This window comes from Ischnura elegans, chromosome 1, assembly GCF_921293095.1.
Source record: "Ischnura elegans chromosome 1, ioIscEleg1.1, whole genome shotgun sequence".
NCBI classification, from domain to species: domain Eukaryota; kingdom Metazoa; phylum Arthropoda; class Insecta; order Odonata; family Coenagrionidae; genus Ischnura; species Ischnura elegans.
In genome coordinates, this window is record NC_060246.1 from 38,589,714 (window position 1) to 38,602,141 (window position 12,428).

General features: G+C 40.1%; 1 protein-coding gene across 1 annotated transcript in view; it reads left to right on the forward strand.

Moving 5' to 3' along the window:
* The first annotated feature begins 4,738 nt into the window (after positions 1-4,738).
* The window catches only part of LOC124158974 (ras-related protein Rab-3), a 251,557-nt gene continuing 243,867 nt past the window's right edge, over positions 4,739-12,428 (forward strand). The window contains exon 1 of the mRNA XM_046534442.1: positions 4,739-5,700. The gene's annotated coding sequence lies outside the window, so the exon portion shown is untranslated. The remainder of the gene's footprint in view (positions 5,701-12,428) is intronic.

Genomic DNA, 12,428 nt, shown 5'->3' on the forward strand with positions numbered 1-12,428 from the left:
AAGTTAATATATATGGAGGAGGAAACAAATAGCTTACATCATTTTCACTAAAAGAGAAGGCAAAGGAAGTAAGTCTGGAGAAAAACATGACATCAACATTAGCCTGCCCCTACAGAAAAGGGTTGAGAAGAGCATGGCTTACAATCCCATACCAAAAAAAAGTTAAGTGGCATCTAGACTACACTCAAGCGCTGACCTGATATCCTATGAAGAATTTCTCTCATTCCTGTGATCTGAACTTTGACTCACAAGGTGGGAAGGCCCCTCCCTAATCACTGTATCAATCCAATCAAAATGTGGCTTAAAAAATTAGCTGGTCCTGCCGGATTTAAACTACGAAGGTTATGAGAGACCATCCCACATTCAGATTGAACATTAGCCCTTTCGCAGCAAACATCAGGTGGAACCAAGGAGCGTTTTCATATTCAGAAGATGTATAGTCTGTATACTGCAGGGTGGCGCATGGGCCTGCCACCTACCGACGTCAGTTGGTCCGTGAAGCGCACGTGCCGGGGAGAGGAAAGGACCGACCATGAAAACTATGGGACCGACTCAGGTAGCCGGGGAAAAACGACCAGACATCGGCTATAGCTGGCACAGGGGAAGGGAAATGACTGCTGAGGTAGCAATGGTTGAATATTCAGGCCCTGCCTGAGACCCTTAGCTTAGCGAGACCTTAGGGCTAAACCTCAGCAATCAAGCCTGGCCCTCCCACTCATTTATGATCCTCCTCACTATAGGAATCCATTATGAAGAGATTATACTATCAATGTTTTTGCAAAGAAACATTTTGTTGTATACTCCAGTTTTTTATACTTTGAAATGAAATCTTCATTTTGTTCTGTACTCAAGCAATTTTTAAACAAAATTTTATCATAACTAATGACGGAATTCTGGATTTAGAGTCTTAGTACCCTGAGTTCACTAACTTTGTTATTATCTATGCTAGAAATCCATTTAAAATGCCACAATGCTTAAACAAATATTATTTATTCCTATAGAAGATAAAATTTTGAAAATCAAAAGCAATATTTGGCTTAAAAAAACACTGCTAAGGCAATGAGTTGAACATGGATTCGTGCTAAGACAGGGTTAGAGGGTCTAGTCCAGTGACTGGGGTAGTTGTCGTGTGCCCCGTTGAGTTCTTGAGGGATGAGAATTCCAGGGCAACTCCTCCTCAAAAAAGAGCTACTTAGATATTTAAAGTATTCTCATGCTACTCGTATCATGGAAAATATTTTCCTCTTGTAGGCACTGGCAGGAAAGAGTTAAATCATTCTGATCCTGAATTGAGGGTAAAAGGTGCTAACAGAAAGATGATTGGAATTACTGACATAAGTAGACATTAAGAATCAAAATACATGAAACATTTCCATACCTTATGAACTTTACCACATAGGGACTTTTAAAGTTATGACAGCTCCTATGGTATTCCAACCAGCTTCCTCAGGCCAGGGATAGGTTATGGTAGCCGAAAAGGGTATTTTTAGCAACAATATTCATCCACATTATCATTACCGCAGACCTTTCTCAAAGAACATTCTTCACTGAGCTATGGAGAGGGAATTGTCCTAGCTGTTCATTGGCTTGATGGTTTCAGGTACATGCTTGTGTTAAAGATTTATGATGCAAACGAAAACTTAACTTTGATTGAATTTGAAATTTCCACCGTCAATAAACTTGCTTGGAGTCAGTGGCATAGTAATGGAGGAGGTCCTGGAAGTTTGGACCCCCCCTAAAATATAAAAACATGATTACTTTCCTTCATAAATGGAAACAAAATATTGAATAATCATGAATTTAGAAAAGATTTCTTTGACAAATGAAGTTTTCTTGATTATGAAAAGTATGAATATTAGCCAGAAACCCTCTACTTAGAAACCTGTTTTTCTAAAATTTTTCCCAATGGTTTGATTTCCCCCGGCCAAAATTCCTGGCTACCCCACTCCTTGGAGTAAACAAGGAGTACGAATCACTAAGAATTGCGTTCTGTTACAAGCATGAGGATTTTTATGCCACAAAGTTTCTCTGTTATTTTTAAATCTTAATTTTCAATCCAAACCTAATACCTAATGCAGGGGTGTACCTACAGGTGGCACTGGACAAGTAAATGGAGAGAGAAACTCCTTCCAATTAACCAAAAAATATATTTTGGATGATACAATTAATCAGCCACATATGTATAGGGGAGATGGAGTAAAAGCATATAAGTTTGCACCTCTCATTTTGTCATTTGCCAAACTTGATAGGGAACTGAAACTCTTCCTCGCATCCCCTACTTAGACCAAGCCATCTACACGCTCAGCAGAGTGAAGAACTGGGCACATGATCAACTGCTATTTAAGAATGACTCTTCTCCATCAGACCAATAATCAGGGAACTTCGGGCAAGGGACGCAAGAGGAGGAGGAGGTGAGGGTGGGGTACACTGTAGCCCTCTATTTCTTCACATTCCAAGCCAGTGGGACTCAGCATCAAATTCGGAGGGGGGGCGTGACCTGGATTCCGGGAGTATAGAATACCCCCTAGAGAGACATAAATCCTCCCATGTCAAATTTTTAAAATACCCATTTCTTTACATTTTGGAGCCAAAAATTTCTTTTTTACTTCTAAAAATAGATGAAATTGAACATTTGTAGACATTTAAGAAATTTTTTTACATAAATGGTTTAAAGTGGTGAGTTTAATGGCTTTCTGAGGGATATTTTATCGACCCTTACACTACCCTATTAGTAATATTTATCCCATTAACTAAAATGCATTAAATCATAAAAAAATTCTGAGTTCTTGGGGGGGTATTCACTCCCAAACCTTTCCCCCTAGCTACACCACTGCTCCCAAGGTAGGTTAACGATTTCACTGACTCCCAAGTTGGATAGGAATTTGGAAGAGGCTCCAAAGGAAAACACAGCTCAACCTCAGTCATTGCAGTCGATGTAGTCCTGTACTTAAAGTGTCCTCCACACAGTACCAAAACGTGAACCAGACTATTTACTACCATTTCTAATATTGCCAGACTATTTCTACCATTGCCAGGACTTGAACTGAGACCCACAGGGTGGATATCCAAAAATCTAGCTATCACATCATCCTATCTCACACCAATCACTCTCCTTTGAGGTAGACAACTACAAAAGCTTTCTCTCTTCTCCATACCAGTACCTTGGTAATAAAACTGCTAATCCCACAAAAAATTTGTTCGCAGTGGTACTTTTTGCCGGAGAGCACATCACTATTAGAATTAGTCTGCTGCAAATGATTTTTTTCCATAGGCAGGGCACTGAGGGCCTTTGTCCCCATGCCCACTGTTTTATTTTTCCTTTCCCGCTTGTATAATGATGTATTCCAATAAAAACATAAATTTCTTTTTAACATAATATGTAATTAATATCAAAGTAAATAATTAATACTTAATTTAATATCTAAGCAAACATATTATCATTTTAACACAGTGATTCAACCCTGAGGTCGATGTGGATAGTTGGTGGTGGAGTTCACCCCGAACTAAGCTACGAGCATGTGTATGTCACACATTTAGGCATGTGTGGATTTAGGGGGAGCACAGGGTCACGTGCACCCTCCCCCCAGACTCTCAAAAGATAGATGAGATTTTTTATACAAATATAAATAAATTTCATATTTTAATATAAAAGTAATAAATATATACATATTAATAATTTTTATGTAAAATGTATGTTTCGTAGAGTAATTGTTGCTTGTAGTGTTTAATCCCAAATATGGGAAAATCGTTTGCCCATTAGTCCTTGGTGCCAGGGGCGCAGCTAGGCACTAAGGCTGGGGGGGTTTTAGGCGCAAATAATACTTAGGGGTTTGGGGGTATTGCATATCCGCCAGGGTAAGCAGGAGTTGCAAGGGCCTTCCTCCAGAAAATTTTTAAGAAAAACGGTTCAACATGTCGAGTTTTACGGCTTTCTGAGGGATATTTGATTAATCCTAACACTATTACAAAAGTAATACTGATCCAACTAAGTAAAATGTTACACTTAAAAATTTCTCTGAGCTCTAGGGGGGTTTTATCCCCTAAACCACCCCCCCCCCCTCGCTGCGCCACTGCCCACTGCCTGGTGCCACCTCCAGAAAAAAGTCCTGGATCCGCCCTTTCATCCTTTCATTCAGGGTAATGGGGCCAGTACCTTACCCTGGGCCGCCTCGCACTTCGAGGATTTTGGATTGAAGGAGGCTTCACCCGTTTTAAGCCCGGGAACCGTTGATCAGTAGCCAAGGGCTCTGCCCACTGGACTACCACGCTCCCAAATATTCAAATAAAAAAATGTTTACACTGTTAACGAGGGGTTTCCATCAAAAATTCGATCTCAGGAGAGACGGAATAAAAGCATAAGTGTCAGAACCTCTCATTTCGTCATTTCCGTCCTGGCGCCAAAACATGTTAGGGCGCTGAAACTCTCCGCCGAGTCCCCAACTTACGACAAGCCATCGACAGGTGGCTCCCGCGTTCCGTTGTGCGAAGAACGGGGCGCGCAGTCGACGGCTGTTTCGGGTGACTCTTCTCCATCAGATCGATAATCAGGGAACGTCGGGCGGGGGACGGTGGAGAAAGGGGAGGGGAAGGGGAGGAAGGGCGAAGGCGTCGTGGGTGGGGCAGCTTTGGGATATGTAGGCTCGAGGGGAGGGGTAAGGCAGGTGGAATAAGGGGTAGGGGCGCTCGCAGAGAAAGAGGGAGAGACAGGAGCGAGAGAGAGAGAAAGACGACCTGGAAAAGGGGGAAGGACTAACTAACTGGTCGCGGGCGCAGAGCCAGGAAAACCACGGGAATCACCGAGGCCGGAAGTTCGGGGGATCATCTATTGGATAGATAGAGAAATATACTGACCATCCATCCCATGGGACCACGTTTGATCCCCTAAAAAAAAACATCAAAACCGGAGGGACATATATATATTTATTTTACAGAAAAAAATAAAAGAGGTCGACGCCGCCGTTTGGGGAGAGCCATTCCCCGCAAAATTCTCTCTCCCGAACCCCCAAAGAGAGATAGAGAAATCTCCGTAAGAAGAAAACCTGGCTTCCGAAACTTCTATCCCACCGTGAACCATCATCGACGCACTCTACCCGTGATTAACCATTACAGTGCGCGTTTGTGCCTCTTTTTTCCCCTAAAACCACACGAAACCTCCACTGCCCGCTCCTTTTTCGTTCGAAAAACAACCCTCCCCTTTTCCAACGCCACCTTCCCGTATCATCTCCGCCTCCATACTCGCACTAAGACAGCAGACGGTGCCGACGCGATACTTAACTCCGAGAGGTGAACACAAGCGGAGTGAGCGAGGAAGGGCTCAGTGATTCCCTTTTGTTTCTCCCAGTGTGCATCCCTCCACTGCACGCAACCGTCACACAATCCACGACGAAACCTCGGTACTACAGTGGTGCTCGTGATCGTTAACAACACAACGGTAGTATCACACGCGCGCAAAACAACCCAGTTCGAGAGGGGTCGATATTTATTTTCTACAAGAGTTCCCTACGTCGCTTTAACGTTCTCGCGACTTTTAACTGTGCTCGTCGCTAGAAGATCGGGAGAAGAGGAGTGAACGACAAACGGTATCCGCGACGTCTGGTGTTGTAGCCCGCCGAGTTGAGGAAGTAAGCTGATCAAAGAGGACGGTGGACGTGGGGATAAGCGGTTTGGGAGTTTGAGTGGAGACCAGCGGATTAATTAAAGGTGGGTGCGAACAATTTCTCTCTCCCTCTCTGTCTATCTCGAGTTTTCTTCCACACTTGCGAGTGCCCTTAGTGTTTCGGGGACGGGAAGTCTTTTCTTCCACTCCTCTCTTGTCTTTTTCTCGGCTCGAGAGTGTTCGCCTACACTGCTTATTCACCCTGGCGAAACGGCTCAACACGGGTCGATTCTCGCACGGCGCGAGGAGGAAGCAACCCCTCATATTGACACCCCGAGCATTTCTTCCCACCGTTCTCACATCGAGGAAAACCGTTCGCAATACTTATACTAACCCATCGACGGATTACTGCCACACTTTGAAATTACACATCATCACGCATTCTTCTTTGTATCATCGTGCAACGCTTCAACGTTCGCCCGCATATCCATTAGTGTTCTCGTCCGCTATGAACGTGTTTGACATACGGGACGAATGATTGGACCACCGTAGCCGTTTTTCCTAACGGATGTATAGCGGTTTATGATGGTGTTAATTCCTATCGTTGTCATTCAAAGGCAAGTTATTTGTGAGCACGCATCGTAGGAAGAGCAAAATATTCGCCGAGTTGCTATGAACACATCGGCATGTCATTCAGCTTTCTCCCATGCTCGATATTGCCTGTATAACTACGAATACAGCGTATTTTTTAGGTTCTTTCAGGGGTTCGGATGATATTTTTGGTCTACACTCTGTGCCTGATTATCTGCTCATGCATATCTTTTCGAAGTTATTGATTGATTTCCGCGGTGTTTCTTTGGTGAGGGATAATGGAGTAGAGAAGCGATTTCAGACTCCTCCACTCATACTTCAGTCCATTCCCCTGAGCTTACGTGAAATTTAAGTGTGTCATGTGCATTTCTTCGAGTCCGGTGTGCCCTAGTTTTCCTCAAAACCAATTATCATCTGATTAGTGATTTGTACCACGTTTACACAGCAAGAAACTATGAAAATATGGCCAATTTCTCCACAGAGGCTCCGTAAGCTTCAAATCACCACTTTAAAAATAACCTCCTAAATTTATATTTTTCTATAGCTGTCAAATTACACACTAAACGTGCGTCTATTTACGCGAACCAATTTAACTGAACCCTGAACCCTCAGATACAAGTGGGTTTTAGGTGCTCAATTAAAGATCACATCGCAATAAGTTTTCGTGAGATCAGAGAAGATTGCGCATTAAATTAAATAGAGAAATGCATACCATCAATAAATCATCACATTACTACAAGAAAAAACTGCTTGTAACTTAACGTATGACTGTAGTTAAAGGAAAGACAGCAACTTAGCGACATCTCTGAAACAAAATCTGATGATATTGGCTTAGCTTGCGAATAGAGGCTGCTATTACTGCGCTCAACTTCGTTCTATTACCACTATGAGACTATAATGATATCATGTTCCTTCTCATTGAATACAAGACAACGTGAAATTAATTAAAATCCTTGGTTCATTTCATTTGGAGAAATATAATGCATTCAATGAATTTCCACACTTTGATCCAAGCTGACTTGATTCATTGCAATAGATATCTGTCGTGTTTCTTTATTTATGTCATTAATTTCCTTTTCCACGGTCGCCAGGGACCCGAATTGGTTCCCTGCGATGGCGAGTTGCGGTGACAGTCGAGCACGGCCCTGCCGCGGTCGCTTTTCACAGCGACCTCGATACTGGCGGCGGCGGTTACGTTCTCTCGCGGTCCCTTGCCAACCTCTGCGCAACGTTTATCGCGCTTTTGTTACGAAAGGGCGTACTCGCGATGCAGTAATCGAAAAACATATGGAGTGGATTTTGTAGAATGAAAGCGGTTTCGGATGCGTATTTGAGTACGGAGTCTGCGCCCTGCGCCGGACGATTCGGCACACCGCAATACTTCGGGGGGCGGCTAGCGGGAAGGATAGAGCTCCTCGATCCGTCCTTCGGCACTTGGCGCGTTCAAGCAGCCCGCCTTGCAAGAAACGACCAATTCTAGGAACCGCGATTTTCGCTTATTATTCATAGCTAATCAAGGCAGTGGCGTAGCCAAGGGGAAATCTGGGGGGCACAAACCCCCTCCCCTCTCGCCGAAGCATAAGAACACAATTTCTTTCCTTCACAAAAGAAAACAAAATATTGAAAAATCGTGAATTTACGAAAGATTTCTTTAGCAAATTAAGTTTATTCGATTATGAAAAGTGTAACAGTTAGTTAAAAACCCTCTACTTACTTGTTAGTGCTCTGTTTTTCAAAAATTTCCACCCTGGTTTTGGACCCCCGAACGAAATTCCTGGCTATTCCACCGACTCAAGACTCCAATACTCGCAAATAACGAAAAATATTTTTTGTCTACGTGATTGGAAACAAATGATCTTGAAATATATTCTTTTTTTAAGCGATTAACAAGAAAAATGTGCATTTATTACTTTATGTCTGTGGCTTGGTGCTAAAATGGCCAACGTCAAAATTTACACTTTTGTGATTATACCTCCATAGCACTTCCAGTCTTGGGAATTAGGCATGCATTGTAAAAAGCGCCAATGTCTGAAACAAATAGGAAAAAAGTTATAGCTGTTTTTGTCCATGGTCACAACACATTATTGAACGCTAAAAACATTAATCTACAAAAAAATTAAAAAATAGAAAAAAAGCATTATTGTAGAAGATAATTTATTGTAGATAACTTATTTAGCTTCAGTTTAAAATAATGTTGAATTTTCCATCATAACTTCAGACTGCTCTCCAGAAAATTAAGCGATTGTGACATTGTTCCTTTTAGCACCAAGCCGCAGTTACTATCACTTGGTACAAAAATTGTAAATATAACCAATTTCAAGCTGTTAAAACAGTATTGACGACATTACGTCTGAGTAGTGATTAAAATGGTCGTGCATTTTGGCTAAATTAACCGCAAAAATTACTCTCTGAAGTATAATACCAAAATTCTTGGCCGAAAAATAAGCTTAAAAAGGGAAAATGTTTCTCGATTGAGGCCTCAAAGCTTAGATTTTGATGTTATTTGAGAAAAAAAGGTGAACCAAAACCGGTTCGGTGGAAATGTAACATTCACATAGTATAATGGATATGCAACATGGACAGTATGTTAAGGGAACTGGGCCGTAAGAAACTTATCACCTAAAATCACACTCGCTTTGTGAAGTTACGAAATGAGAAGTAAAAATTCTCATTGCCATTCCACAATATTAAATTATTCCTGACTATGGTTTCAACAGTAATTCCTTGATAATGGCATACTTAGTATCTTAGATACCATAGTCGGGAATGAAGAGTGAGTTTAGTGGGTACAAAGTTCATTTTAAAATCTTACCCAAAATTCAATTTTCTCTATTATGTTACGACGTGATCTACTTTCACAAGAACATGGAGCCACAAAATAGCAACAGTTTATGCTCGAGTGATCAAAGGTTTTAGTTTGGAGTTGTCTTGGGTTGGCTTTTCGCATACAATTGATCCGATTTCCGATATTATACCGCACCTGATTGGAACATAATATCAGATTATTTTTAGCCCGGCTGTATTGATTTGAATGAAGTTCTTTTTTACAAAATCTGAAATCTGCTTGTCGACAAATAGAAAAAGTAAGGGTCAGAACTAGTTTAAGAAGAAAAGTTTAGCTGTATTTGGATCTAGACAGAGAATATTACTTCTGCTGGGTACCAACTAAGTAGAATAGCAGTCCATCAGCCATATAGGTACTGAGAACGCAATCATTTATCATAAGAATAGGTACTATACACCTGCCTCAATCAGAAAATTGTAGATTAGGACTAGCATAAACTTATATCCATTCACGAATGGAAGAAACATAATTTTTCAATAGTTAAGGGCTACTGCATTATTTTCATTTAAATTAATTTAAAATTTCAACTTAAAAATAATTTCATTTAAAAAGATTTTTTAAATTTAAGCTTCTTGACGATGAGTTGTATCAACAAAGGGTGGACTTGTGGAATGTATCTATAAGTGATTTCGTCGTGAAAGAATGAAAAATAGCAATATTTACTACGGGGTTCGGACTCATCTGTTTATAGGAGGGAAATATGGAGATAGGTAAGGGATTCACACAATGAAAAAAGCTAGTAATCACTTCTAAACATACAAAGTAAAAATCACCGGTATATTATTCATTACAATGTTCCGAGTTTTTTGAGTCATGATATCAAAAAGAAACATTTTCCAGGCAGTCAAGACAGCGATGAGAGAAGTATACGAAATACCAGCCAAGTGAAACCACAACGGGTGAAGCTACATTTTTGCAATGCAATGGGTAAAATATTTTTTACGGCAAATCGATTCTTCTTGTACACATTTTACGTGTTAGTTATGATGTCGGACCTTTTCTAAGTGCGGTTAGATCATTTTTTACCATAGAATATCGTAATGTTTTGAAAAATGAATTCGATTTCTAAATGCTAATTCTGATAGAACTCCTTGGATTGGAAGCTTCAACAAGCGTTATTAGGGGTACTCTAAACATAAAATGCAAATTATAACCCATTTGAAGTTCCTCAATGGGGCATCTCACATGTAGGAAAGGGGGACCATGGTTTAATAAGCACTACAAGAAAGACTTATTAACACGCTGTCAAATTCTAATTTAAGATAATAAAAAAAGCTTCAAGCTGCTTGATATTTTTCGAAAGAACAAATAAAACGCCACATTATTTCAAAGTAAAAGCAATTTTAGCATCGAAATGATAGTTCCTCTTTCTTAAGCGATGGTAATTTTATCTAACTCGATACTTCAACAGATTGTCTTCAAAAGTTCTCATAGACCAACCAACCCGATCTTACTTGAACAAATTATTTCACATATCGAAATATCAATTATTTATGGACTCTTTCCCGTTTAAGTTGTTAACTGTAAGTGAAGAAGGGTTCCTTAGATACAAAAATATTACAATTTGACATTTTCCGGGACAAGAATAACTTATCTCTAAATCTTCCTATTAATATTGCAATAAAAATTTTCGTGACCAATTTGAATGAATTATTTTCAACAGATTTTCAGTTTTGAACAATAGTAGCGTGAAGGCAAAATATCTGGATTCAAATATCTCATGCATAGCTTTGAAGTTGAATGCATATTTTGTCTATGACATTAGCTGAACATGATGCAATGAGGAAAGTAAGAGCAATAAACGTATAATCGTACTGAATGCATATTTTGCTCGTATGCATCAAAATCCTGGTATACATCTCATGCATGGTGAGTGGAGATTGAGTTTTATAAAAGCAATCGACGATCAAATCCGAATTTTAGATCTCTGCGCACGTATTTTTAATGCATCTGCAAAAGCATTGATGGATTTTAGGACTAAAAAAGCGCATGGCACCATTTAACACCAGAAACACAACTTTACTTCACGCCTTCTCGCATAAAAGGATTAATAAATAACTAAATCGCATTAGCAGGTTCCAATTTAATGCCACATATAAAGTGCTGCCAAACGCCATCGACATTCTCCAAGGAAAATAATGGGTCACTCCGTGCAGGGATGATCGATGAAAAACACTGGGCAGTAATGCGACCGCATAGACCAAGTGCTGGCAATGATTCAAGGATAAAACCGAATTCTTTCATTTGAAAATCACGGCAGTCCACACTACTTTTCTACTCGAATCCCTCATTGCACCCATTATAGAATTTCAATTTCGTAGTAATTTTCACTTTTGAGGCAGCAAAAAAATATATTTAAATTATTGATTTTACTGAACCCCCTGATAAAATAAAACTCCTACAGATACATAATATGTTCATTTTTTAACATGAAAAAAATGTTGCTCAGAGGGGATTGCTAAGAAAGCTGACTAGAGATGCATTCGGGTGGTTTAAATTACGTACGCACATAAAATCTTACTCACGGCAGTTTGAAGAAGTAATTAATTCCCTCTTTTTCATTACAATCCAATGGTATACGAAATATATTTGCACTAAATTATGAAAAGTATGAAGAATTATTAGTCGTTTCAGGCGTAACTTTATGGAATCTACTTGACATGATGAAAATTAAATAAAATTTTCTTATTCCACATAAATATTTGTGTGGAATAACAAAGTTTTATTTGCTTTTCATCTTATGAAGAATTAATTAAGTCTATGGGTAGTATTTCCATAACTATGCGCGTTAACTGTTTAAAATGGACATTCCAGCATTTTCGTCGTCTTACACCTCCATGTTCAAGACATAAAGTTGCCCTAATATGCACCATTTCTCCATCGCTCTCCTGAGAGTCACTGCATCACATTCCTGCGGCAAAGAATCCTTAAAATCTAATGGCAATTCTTCGAAATTCGTGGACCGAAAGCACTCCCATTTGAATATAAAGAAGAAGAGGTGGTCTCCTCCGTTCTAACGACCCTCATCCCCGCTGGGAGCGCACACCACACTATGTATTAGTCGCACGTCCCCTCTTCGTTCATATCCCGAGATTGGCCACGCGGAGAGAACAAAAATCCCCTTTCTCACTCAATCGGCTTTGCTTGATATCACAAGCCCGCAGTTTTGCCCTCCCCAAAATCACATAATGAGAATAGAAGCGCAGGATTTTGAGAGGGCTTCCGACTTCAAGAAACCTGGGTTCAGTAACTACGGAGATTAATGATAAATATCTGATGAAATCACGGAAAGACTTCTTGATGTTTCTGGTTCTGTTTCACTCTTCCTTTGCCATGGCCATCAAAAGGAAGGTTCTTGTATAAAAAAATAAGACTAATTTGTGAAATAAAATTTCA